Below are 11,440 nucleotides of genomic sequence, written 5' to 3'. Positions count from 1 at the left end.
GATATCCCATCTGGAACGGTTTTATTCCCTTATATGGGCGTGTTTCCTGCCCCATTATAAGTCAATGGGGCACTTTTGGGCACCTCTTACACCCCAGGGGTACAACTTACACCCCATTGTGATCCATGTTCTTACAGAGCCTAACACCCTCTTCAAATGTTGTAACCCACATGTTTCTACAAAATTCTCGAGCGGAGCTATGACTCGTCAAAGTTGGGCGCAATGTTAAGTCAATGGGATTTTTCGGGTGGTTTTTCGCCCCCCTTTCGGAAATCCTGCACCCGATCGCTTATAAAAGTCATAGCACACCTCTCCTCAATAAGCCGGTCGATTTGAGCCCTATTTCATGGGTCTACAACAAAGCGTGCGGGACGAGTTACGCGCCGAAAAAAGTGTCCAGAAAAAGAAGAATAATAATAATTATAATAACTAGATAGGTACATTTCCTGAAGAAAATGTGAGTGGTGCTTGCCGTGGCAAAATTCTGGGGAACATATATGATTATACTCCAGGCCAAAAGTAAAACAATCCGACTCCCGTGTCTCTATTATGTTCTGATGCTGAGATATAAGGCTTTGTTTACTCTGTTGCTAGGGTACTGTATTTGGTTGCTAGGGAAAAAATGGCATCCACTAGTTATTACATGCTGAGTCACAAGTAAAATGGTCCAACCCCTGTGTCTCTACGATGTTCTGATGCGGAGATATAAGGCTTTGTTTACTCTGTTGCTAGGGTACTTTATTTGGTTGCTAGGGGAAAAAATGGCATCCACTAGTGATTACCCTCCGAGTCACAAGTCAAACGGTCCAACCCCCGTGTCTCTACGATGTTCTGATGCGCAGATATAAGGCTTTGTTTACTCTGTTGCTAGGGTACTGTATTTGGTTGCTAGGGAAAAAATTGGCATCCCATAATGATTACACTCCGAGTCACGAGTCAAACGGTCCAACCCCCGTTTCTCTACGATGTTCTGATGCGGAGATATAAGGCTTTGTTTTCTCTGTTGCTAGGGTACTGTATTTGGTTGCAAGGGAAAAAATTGGCATCCCATAATGATTACACTCCGAGTCACGAGTCAAACGGTCCAACCCCCGTTTCTCTACGATGTTCTGATGCGGAGATATAAGGCTTTGTTTACTCTGTTGCTAGGGTACTGTATTTGGTTGCTAGGCAAAAAATTGGCATCCCATAATGATTACACTCCGAGTCACAAGTCAAACGGTCCAACCCCCGTGTCTCTACGATGTTCTGATGCGGAGATATAAGGCTTTGTTTACTCTGTTGCTAGGGTACTGTATTTGGTTGCTAGGGAAAAAATTGGCATCCTATAATGATTACACTCCGTGTGACGAGTCAAACGGTCCAACCCCCGTGTCTCTACGATGTTCTGATGCGGAGATATAAGGCTTTGTTTACTCTGTTGCTAGGGTACTGTATTTGGTTGCTAGGGAAAAAATTGGCATCCCATAATGATTACACTCCGAGTCACGAGTCAAACGGTCCAACCCCCGTTTCTCTACGATGTTCTGATGCGGAGATATAAGGCTTTGTTTACTCTGTTGCTAGGGTACTGTATTTGGTTGCTAAGGAAAATATTGGCATCCCATTAAGATTACACTCCGAGTCACGAGTCAAACGGTCCAACCCCCGTGTCTCTACGATGTTCTGATGCGGAGATATAAGGCTTTGCTTACTCTGTTGCTAGGGTACTGTATTTGGTTGCTAGGGGAAAAAATGGCATCCCATAGTGATTACACTCTGAGTCAAGAGTCAAACGGTCCAACCCCCGTGTCTCTACGATGTTCTGATGCTGAGATATAAGGCTTTGTTCACTCTGTTGCTAGGGTACTGTATTTGGTTGCTAGGGGAAAAAATGGCATCCCATAGTGATTACACTCTGAGTCAAGAGTCAAATGGTCCAACCCCCGTGTCTCTACGATGTTCTGATGCTGAGATATAAGGCTTTGTTTACTCTGTTGCTAGGGTACTGTATTTGGTTGCTAGGGAAAAAATTGGCATCCCATAGTGATTACCCGCCGAGTCACGAGTCAAACGGTCCATCCCCCGTGTCTCTACGATGTTCTGATGCGCAGATATAAGGCTTTGTTTACTCTGTTGCTAGGGTACTGTATTTGGTTGCTAGGGAAAAAATTGGCATCCCATAGTGATTACACTCTGAGTCACAAGTCAAACGGTCCAACCCCCGTGTCTCTACGATGTTCTGATGCGGAGATATAAGGCTTTGTTTACTCTGTTGCTAGGGTACTGTATTTGGTTGCTAGGGAAAAAATTGGCATCCCATAGTGATTACACTCTGAGTCACGAGTCAAACGGTCCAACCCCCGTGTCTCTACGATGTTCTGATGCGGAGATATAACTGTTTGAATTTTATGTTGCTAGGGTGCTCAAAAGTGGTTGCTAGGGGCGTGGCTTAATACCTATGTAAGGATCCTTTGAGACTGATTGGATGCCTGAGTAAAATGAGCCCACCCCCATGTCTCTATGACACTGTGCTGTAAAGATATCCATCTGGGCATTTTATAATGGCAGTCTATGGGAGATGTTGCTAGGGTGCCCAAAATGGTTGCTAGGGGCGTGGCTTAATAGCTCTGGGACTATCCTGATAGATTGATTGGATCTCTGAGTAAAATGAGCCCACCCCCTTGTCTCTACGACATTGTAAAGCAAAGATATCTCATCTGGAACTTTTTTATTCCCTTATATGGGCATGTTTCCTGCCCCATTATAAGTCAATGGGAAATTTCGGGTGCCTCTTACACCCCAGGGGTACAACTTACACCCCAATGTGGTGTATGTTCATACTGAGCCTACCACCCTCTTCAAATGTTGTTACCCACATGTTTCTACAAAATCCTCGAGTAGAGCTATGACTGGTCAAAGTTGGGCGCAATGTTAAGTCAATGGGATTTTTCGGGTGGTTTTTCGCCCCCCTTTCGAAAATCCTGCACCCGATCCCTTAAAAAAGATATAGCACACCATTCCTCAATAAACCGGTCAATTTGGGCCCTCTTTTATGGGTCTACGACAAACCGTGAGGGACGAGTTACGCGCCGAAATTTATGCGACATAAGAATAAAGATATAAAAATAACTAGATATTAAAGTTTGAAGACAAACTTTATGTTGGCTTGAAAAAGCGTGGCCTGAACAGTTTCACAGGATAAACGTAAAGTTAAGACGTTCAATTTAGTGTAGCTGGTTGTATGCATGATTAAGAATGAATACAGCTTGATTTATCATGAAGTTAGCATGAAGTTAACATGATTAGCATGAAGCTAGCATGATCCTAGCATGATTATCATGAAGCTAGCATGATGCTAGCATGATTAGCATGAAGCTAGCATGATGCTAGCATGATTAGCATGAAGCTAGCATGATGCTAGCATGATTAGCATGAAGCTAGCATGATGCTAGCATGATTAGCATGAAGCTAGCATGATGCTAGCATGATTAGCATGAAGCTAGCATGATTAGCATGCAGCTAACATGATTAGCATGAAGCTAGCATGATTAGCATGAAGCTAGCATGATGCTAACATGATTAGCCTGAAGCTAGCATGATGTTAGCATGATTAGCTTGAAGCTAACATGATGCTAGCATGATTAGCTTGAAGCTAACATGATGCTAGCATGAAGCTAGCATGATTAGCATGAAGCTAGCATGATGTTAGCATGATTAGCATGAAGCTAGCATGATTAGCATGAAGCTAGCATGATTAGCATGAAGCTAGCATGATGCTAGCATGATTAGCATGAAGCTAGCATGATTAACATGAAGCTAGCATGATGCTAGCATGATTAACATGAAGTTAGCATGATTAGCATGAAGCTAGCATGATGCTACCATGATTAACATGAAGCTAGCATGATGCTAGCATGATTAGCATGACGCTAGCATGATGCTAGCATGATTAGCATGAAGCTAGCATGATGATAGCATGATTAGCATGATGCTAGCATGAAGCTAGCATGATTAGCATGAAGATAGCATGATGTTAGCATGATTAGCATGAAGATAGCATGATGCTAACATGATTAGCATGAAGCTAGCATGATGCTACCATGATTAGCAGGAGGCTAGCATGATGCTAGCATGATTAGCATGAAGCTAGCATGATGTAAGCATGATTAGCATGAAGCTAGCATGATGTTAACATGATTAGCATGAAGCAAACATGATGCTAGCATAATTAGCATGAAGCTAACATGATGATAGCATGATTAGCATGAAGCTAGCATGATGCTAGCATGATTAGCATGAAGCTAGCATGAAGCTAGCATGATGCTAGCATGATTAGCATGAAGCTAGCATGATGCTAGCATGATTAGCATGAAGTTAGGATGATGCTAGCATAATTAGCATGAAGCTAGCATGATGATTAGCATGAAGCTAGCATGATGCTAGCATGATTAGCATGAAGCAAGCACGATGCTAGCATGATTAGCATGAAGCTAGCATGATGCTAGCATGATTAGCATGAAGCTAGCATGATTAGCATGAAGCTAGCATGATTTTAGCATGATTAACATAAAGCTAGCATGATTCTAGCATGATTAGCATGAAGCTAGCATGATTTTAACATGATTAGCATGAAGCTAGCATGATTCTAGCATGATTAGCATGAAGCTACCATGTTGTTAGCATGATTAGCATGAAGCTAGCATGATGCTAGCATGATTACCATGAAGCTAGCATGAGGCTAGCATGATTAGCATGAAGTAAACATGAAGTTAGCATGATTAGCATGAAGCTAACATGATTTAACGTGAAGTTAGCATGATTAGCATGATGCTAGCATGAAGCTAGCACTATTTAACGTGAAGCTAACAAGATTTAACATGAAGCTAGCATGATTTAGCATGAACTTAGCAAGCTACAATATGAAATTAGCATAAAGCTAGCATGAAACTAGCATGAAGCTAGTATGACTTAGCATGGAGCTAGCATGAAGCTAACATGACCCAAAGACCCAACCCCCATGTCTCTATGATGTTCAGATCCAAAGATATAAGGCTTTGTTTATTATGTTGCTAGGGTGCTCATATTTGGTTGCTAGGGGCGTGGCTTAACACCTCAATAAGAATCCTATTAAGACTGATTGGATGCCTGAGTAAAATGAGTCCACCCCTATGTCTCTATGACACTCTGGTGCAAAGATATCCATCTGGGCTTTTTATAATGGTAGTCTATGGGAGATGTTGCTAGGGTACCCAAAATTGTTGCTAGGGGCGTGGCTTAATAGCTCTGGGGCGAGCCTAAAAGACTAATTGGATGACTGAGTAAAATGAGCCCACCCCCATATCTCTACGACACTCTAAAGTGAAGATATTCCATCTGGGACGCTTTTATTCCCTTATATGGGCATGTTTCCTGCCCCATTATAAGTCAATGGGAAATTTTGGGGGCCTCTTACACCCCAGGGGTACAGCTTACACCCCATTTTAATGTATGTTCTTACAGAGCCTGTCAGCCTCCTTAAATGTGGTAAGCCACAAGTTTCTACCAGTTTCTCACTCGCAGCTATGACCCGTCAAAGTTTGTCTCCATGTTAAGTAAATGGAAATTTTGGGGTGTTCGAGCGCCCCGTTTAGGAATTCGGAAGGTCCCATCAGTTAGAAAAGATATAGCACACTAAGTCAGACCAGTCTGAAGGTCTGTGGAAAATTTGGTGCATGTAGCTTGAAAGCTCTAGGACGAGTTAGTGTCAGAAATTTTGGGAGGAGAAGAAAGAATAATAACTAGATGAGGTTAAAGTTTGTGAACAAACTTTATGTTGGCTTGAGAAAGCCTAGTCTGAGAGTAATAGATGGAGCTGCAGTTGGGGCAGTTAAGTTAGTTGGGGCAGATGGGTTAGTTGGGGCAGAATTGGGCAGTGGGGGCAGAATGGGGCATTTGTGGCAGTTGGGGGATTTAGGGTAGTTGGGGCATTTGGGGTAGAATTGGATAATTGGGGCAGACGGGGCACTTGGGGCAGATGGGGCATTTAGAGCAGTTGGGGCATTTAGAGCAGTTGGGGCAGAATGGGGCAGATGAGGCAGTTGGGGCATTTGAGGCATTTAGGGCAATTTGGGCAGAATGGGGCATTTAGGGCAGATGGGGCATTTAGGGCAGATGGGGCATTTAGGGCAGATGGGGCATTTAGGGCAGAATGGGGCAGATGAGGCAGTTGGGGCATTTGAGGCATTTAGGGCAGTTTGGGCAGAATAGGGCAGATGGGGCATTTAGGGCAGATGGGGCATTTAGGGCAGTTGGGGCATTTAGGGCAGTTGGGGCATTTGGGGCAGAATGGGGCAGATGAGGCAGTTGGGGCATTTAGGGCAGTTGGGGCATTTAGGGCAGTTGGGGCATTTAGGGCAGAATGGGGCAGATGGGGCATTTAGGGCAGATGGGGCATTTAGGGCAGTTGGGGCAGAATGGGGCAGTTGGGCAGAATTGGGTAGTTGGGGCAGACGGGGCATTTGGGGCAGATGCAGTATTTAGGGCAGTTGGGGCAGAATTGGGAGTTTGGGGCAGATGGGGCATTGAGGGGAGTTGGGGCCTTTGGGGCAGAATGGGGTAGTTGGGGCAGACGGGGCATTTGGGGCAGACGGGGCATGTAGGGCAGTTGGGGCATTTGGAGCAGAATTGGCCAGTTGGGGCAAATGGGGCAAAATGGGGCGGTTAGGTTATTTGAGGCATTTGGGGCAGAATGGGGCAGATGGGGCATTTAGGGCAGTTGGGACATTTATGTGTGTGTGTGTTTGTGTGAGTATGATTGGGTGTGTAATATTGTGTTTGTGTGTGTAATTTTGTGGTTGTGTGTCTGTGTGTGTGGTTGTGTGTGGTTGTGTGTGTGTGTGTGTGTGTGTGTGTGTGTGTGTGTGTGTGTGTGCGTGTGCGAGTCTGTGTTTTTGTGGACGTATGTTATATATAATTTTGTGTTTGTGTGTGTAATTGTGTGTCTGTGTGTAGTTGTGTGTGGTTTTGTGTCTGTGTGTGATTGTGATTGTGTGTGTGTGTGTGTGTGTGCATGTCTGTGTTTTTGTGACAGTATGTTGTATATAATTTTGTGTTTGTGTGTGTAATTGTGTGTCTGTGTGTAGTTGTGTGTCTGTGTGTGGTTGTGTGTCTGTGTGTGATTGTGTGTGTGTGTGTGTGTGTGTGTGTGTGTGTGTGTGTGTGTGTGTGTGTGTGTGTGTGCATGTCTGTTTTTGTGACAGTATGTTATATATATAATTTTGTGTTTGTGTGTGTAATTGTGTGTCTGTGTGTAGTTGTGTGTCTGTGTGTAGTTGTGTGTGATTGTGTGTCTGTGTGGTTGTGTGTGTGTGTGTGTGTGTGTGTGTGTGTGTGTAGTTTTGTTTGTCTGTGCTATTGAGTGAGTTTTGTGAGACAGAGATAGACTGAGAGAGGTTTAGAGATGATGTAATGTATTTGTATGAGTGAGAGTTGACAGTTAGAATTTGAAAATAAACACTCAGCCTAAACATTCTATGAATGTAAGTCTATGGGACTTTTTTGGGATGTTTGATCGGACGGTTTAGGAGAACCGTAAGTCCGATCCCTTAGAAAAGATATAGCACACCTCCTCAGATCAGACTGAAGGTCTGTGCAAAGTTTGGTGGCTGTAGCTTAAAAGCTCTAGGAGGAGTTAGAGTTAGAAATTTTGGTCTCAGAAGAAAAATAATAACTAGATGAGGTTAAAGTTTGTGAACAAACTTTATGTTGGCTTGAGAAAGCCTAGTCTGAGAGTAATAGATGGAGCTGCAGTTGGGGCATTTAAGTTAGTTGGGGCAGATGTGTTAGTTGGGGCAGATTGGGGCAGAATGGGGCAGATGGGGCATTTAGGGTAGTTGGGGCATATGGGGCAGAATTGGATAATTGGGGCAGACGGGGCACTTAGGGCAGATGGGGCATTTAGGGCAGATGAGGCATTTGGGGCAGTTGGGGCAGAATGGGGCAGATGAGGCAGTTGGGGCATTTGAGGTATTTAGGTCAGTTGGGGCATTTAGGGCAGAATGGGGTAGATGAGGCATTTAGGGCAGATGGGGCATTTGGGGCAGATGGGGCATTTAGGGCAGTTGGGGCATTTAGGGCAGTTGGGGCATTTAGGGCAGTTGGGGCAGAATGGGGCAGTTGGGGCAGTTGGGGCAGATGGGGCATTTGGGGCAGATGGGGTATTTAGGGCAGTTGGGGCAGAATTGGGTGTTTGGGGCAGATGGGGCATTTAGGGTAGTTGGGTCATTTGGGGCAGAATTGGGTAGTAGGGTCGCAGACTAGGCATTTAGGCCAGGTGGGGCATTTAGAGCAGTTGGGGCATTTAGGGCAGTTGGGGCAGAATGGGGCAGATGAGGCAGTTGGGGCATTTGAGGCATTTAGGGCAGTTGGGGCACTTAGGGCAGTTGGAGCATTTAGGGCAGTTTGGGCAGAATGGGGCAGATGAGGCATTTAGGGCAGATGGGGCATTTAGGGCAGATGGGGCATTTAGGGCAGTTGGGGCATTTAGGGCAGTTGGGGCAGACTGGGTAATTTGGGGCAGAATTGGGTAGTTGGGGCAGACGGGGCATTTGGGGCAGATGGGGCATTTAGGGCAGTTGGGGCAGAATTGGGTGTTTGGGGCAGATGGGGCATTTAGGGTAGTTGGGGCATTTGGGGCAGAATTGTGTAGTTGGGGAAATTAGGGCAGTTGGGGCATTTAGGGCAGAATGTAATATTGTGTTTGTGTGTGTATATTTGTGGTGTGTGTGTGTGTGTGTGTGTGTGTGTGTGTGTGTGTGTGTGTGTGTGTGTGTGTGTGTGTGCATGTCTGTGTTTTTGTGACAGTATGTTATATATAAGTTTGTGTTTGTAATTGTGTGTCTGTGTGTAGTTGTGTGTCTATGTGTTTTTGTGTGTGGTTGTGTTTCTGTGTGTGTGTGTGTGTCTGTGTTTTTGTGACAGTATGTTATATATAATTTTGTGTTTGTGTGTGTAGTTGTGTGTCTGTGTGTAGTTGTGTGTCTGTGTGTAGTTGTGTGTGGTTGTGTGTCTGTGTGGTTGTGTGTGTGTGTGTGTATGTGTGTAGTTGTGTTTGTCTGTGCTATTGAGTGAGTTTTGTGAGACAGAGATAGACTGAGAGAGGTTTAGAGATGATGTAATGTATTTGTATGAATGAGAGTTGACAGTTAGAATTTGAAAATAAACACTCAGCCTAAACATTCTATGAATGTAAGTCTATGGGACTTTTTTGGGATGTTTGATCGGACGGTTTAGGAGAACCGTAAGTCCGATCCCTTAGAAAAGATATAGCACACCTCCTCAGATCAGACTGAAGGTCTGTGCAAAGTTTGGTGGCTGTAGCTTGAAAGCTCTAGGAGGAGTTAGAGTTAGAAATTTTAGTCTCAGAAGAAAAAGAATAATAATAATAACTAGATAGGTACATTTCCTGAAGAAAATGTGAGTGGTGCTTGCCGTGGCACAATTCTGGGTAACATATGAGATTATACTCCAAGCCAAAAGTAAAACGATCCAACTCCCGTGTCTCTACGATGTTCTGATGCGGAGATATAAGGCTATGTTTATCCGGTTGCTAGGGTACTGTATTTGGTTGCTAGGGAAAAAATTGCCATCCACTAGTGATTACCCTCCAAGTCACGAGTCAAACGGTCCAACCCCCGTGTCTGTACAATGTTCTGATGCGGAGATTTAAGGCTTAGTTTACTCTGTTGCTAGGGTACTGTATTTGGTTGCTAGGGAAAAAATTGGCATCCACTAGTGATTACCCGCCGAGTCACAAGTCAAATGGTCCAACCTCCGTGTCTCTACGATGTTCTGATGCGGAGATATAAGGCTTTGTTTACTCTGTTGCTAGGGTACTGTATTTGGTTGCTAGGGAAAAAAATGGCAGCCACTAGTGATTACCCTCCGAGTCACGAGTCAAATGGTCCAACCCCCGTGTCTCTACGATGTTCTGATGCAAAGATATAAGGCTTTGTTTACTCTGTTGCTAGGGTACTGTATTTGGTTGCTAAGGGAAAAAATGGCATCCCATAGTGATTACACTCTGAGTCACGAGTCAAGCGGTCCAACCCCCATGTCTCTACGATGTTCTGATGCGGAGATATAAGGCTTTGTTTACTCTGTTGCTAGGGTACTGTATTTGGTTGCTAGGGAAAAATTTGACATCCAATAGTGATTACACTCCGGGTCACGAATCAAACGGTCCAACCCCCATGTCTCTACGATGTTCTGATGGGGAGATATATGGCTTTGTTTATTTGGTTGCTAGGGTACTGTATTTGGTTGCTAGGGAAAAAAATGGCATCCACTAGTGATTACCCTCCGAGTCACGAGTCAAATGGTCCAACCCCCGTGTCTCTACGATGTTCTGATGCAAAGATATAAGGCTTTGTTTACTCTGTTGCTAGGGTACTGTATTTGGTTGCTAGGGAAAAAATTGGCATCCACTAGTGATTACCCGCCGAGTCACAAGTCAAACGGTCCAACCCCCGTGTCTCTACGATGTTCTGATGCGGAGATATAAGGCTTTGTTTACTCTGTTGCTAGGGTACTGTATTTGGTTGCTAGGGAAAAAAATGGCATCCACTAGTGATTACCCGCCGAGTCACAAGTCAAACGGTCCAACCCCCGTGTCTCTACGATGTTCTGATGCGGAGATATAAGGCTTTGTTTACTCTGTTGCTAGGGTACTGTATTTGGTTGCTAGGGAAAAAAATGGCATCCACTAGTGATTACCCTCCGAGTCACGAGTCTAACGGTCCAACCCCCGTGTCTCTACGAGGTTCTGATGCGGAGATATAAGGCTTTGTATACTCTGTTGGTCGGGTCCTGTATTTGGTGGCTAGGGAAAAAAAGGCATCCACTAGTGATTACACTCCGAGTCACGAGTCAAACGGTCCAACCCCCGTGTCTCTACGATGTTCTGATGCGGAGATATGAGGCTTTGTTTACTCTGTTGCTAGGGTACTGTATTTGGTTGCTAGGGAAAAAATTGGCATCCACTACTGATTACCCTCCAAGTCACGAGTCAAACGGTCCAACCCCCGTGTCTCTACGATGTTCTGATGCGGAGATATAAGGCTTAGTTTATTCGGTTGCTAGGGTGCTCAAATTTGGTTGCTAGGGGCGTGGCTTGGGAATGGCCAATTATGTGCCCAATTGTTACACCCCTAGTCACAAGTAAAACGGTCCAACCCCCGTGTCTCTACGATGTTCTGATGCGGAGATATAAGGCTTAGTTTATTCGGTTGCTAGGGTGCTCAAATTTGGTTGCTAGGGGCGTGGCTTGGGAGTGGCCAATTATGTGCCCAATTGTTACACCCCTAGTCACAAGTAAAACGGTCCAACCCCCGTGTCTCTACGATGTTCTGATTCCGAGATATAACTGTTTGAATTTTATGTTGCTAGGATGCTCAAAAGTGGTTGCTAGGGGCGTGGCTTA

Source organism: Misgurnus anguillicaudatus, chromosome 23 (genome assembly GCF_027580225.2).
Source record: "Misgurnus anguillicaudatus chromosome 23, ASM2758022v2, whole genome shotgun sequence".
NCBI lineage: Eukaryota > Metazoa > Chordata > Actinopteri > Cypriniformes > Cobitidae > Misgurnus > Misgurnus anguillicaudatus.
The sequence above is the reverse complement of the archived record's forward strand: the minus strand, read 5'-3'. Positions refer to the sequence as shown.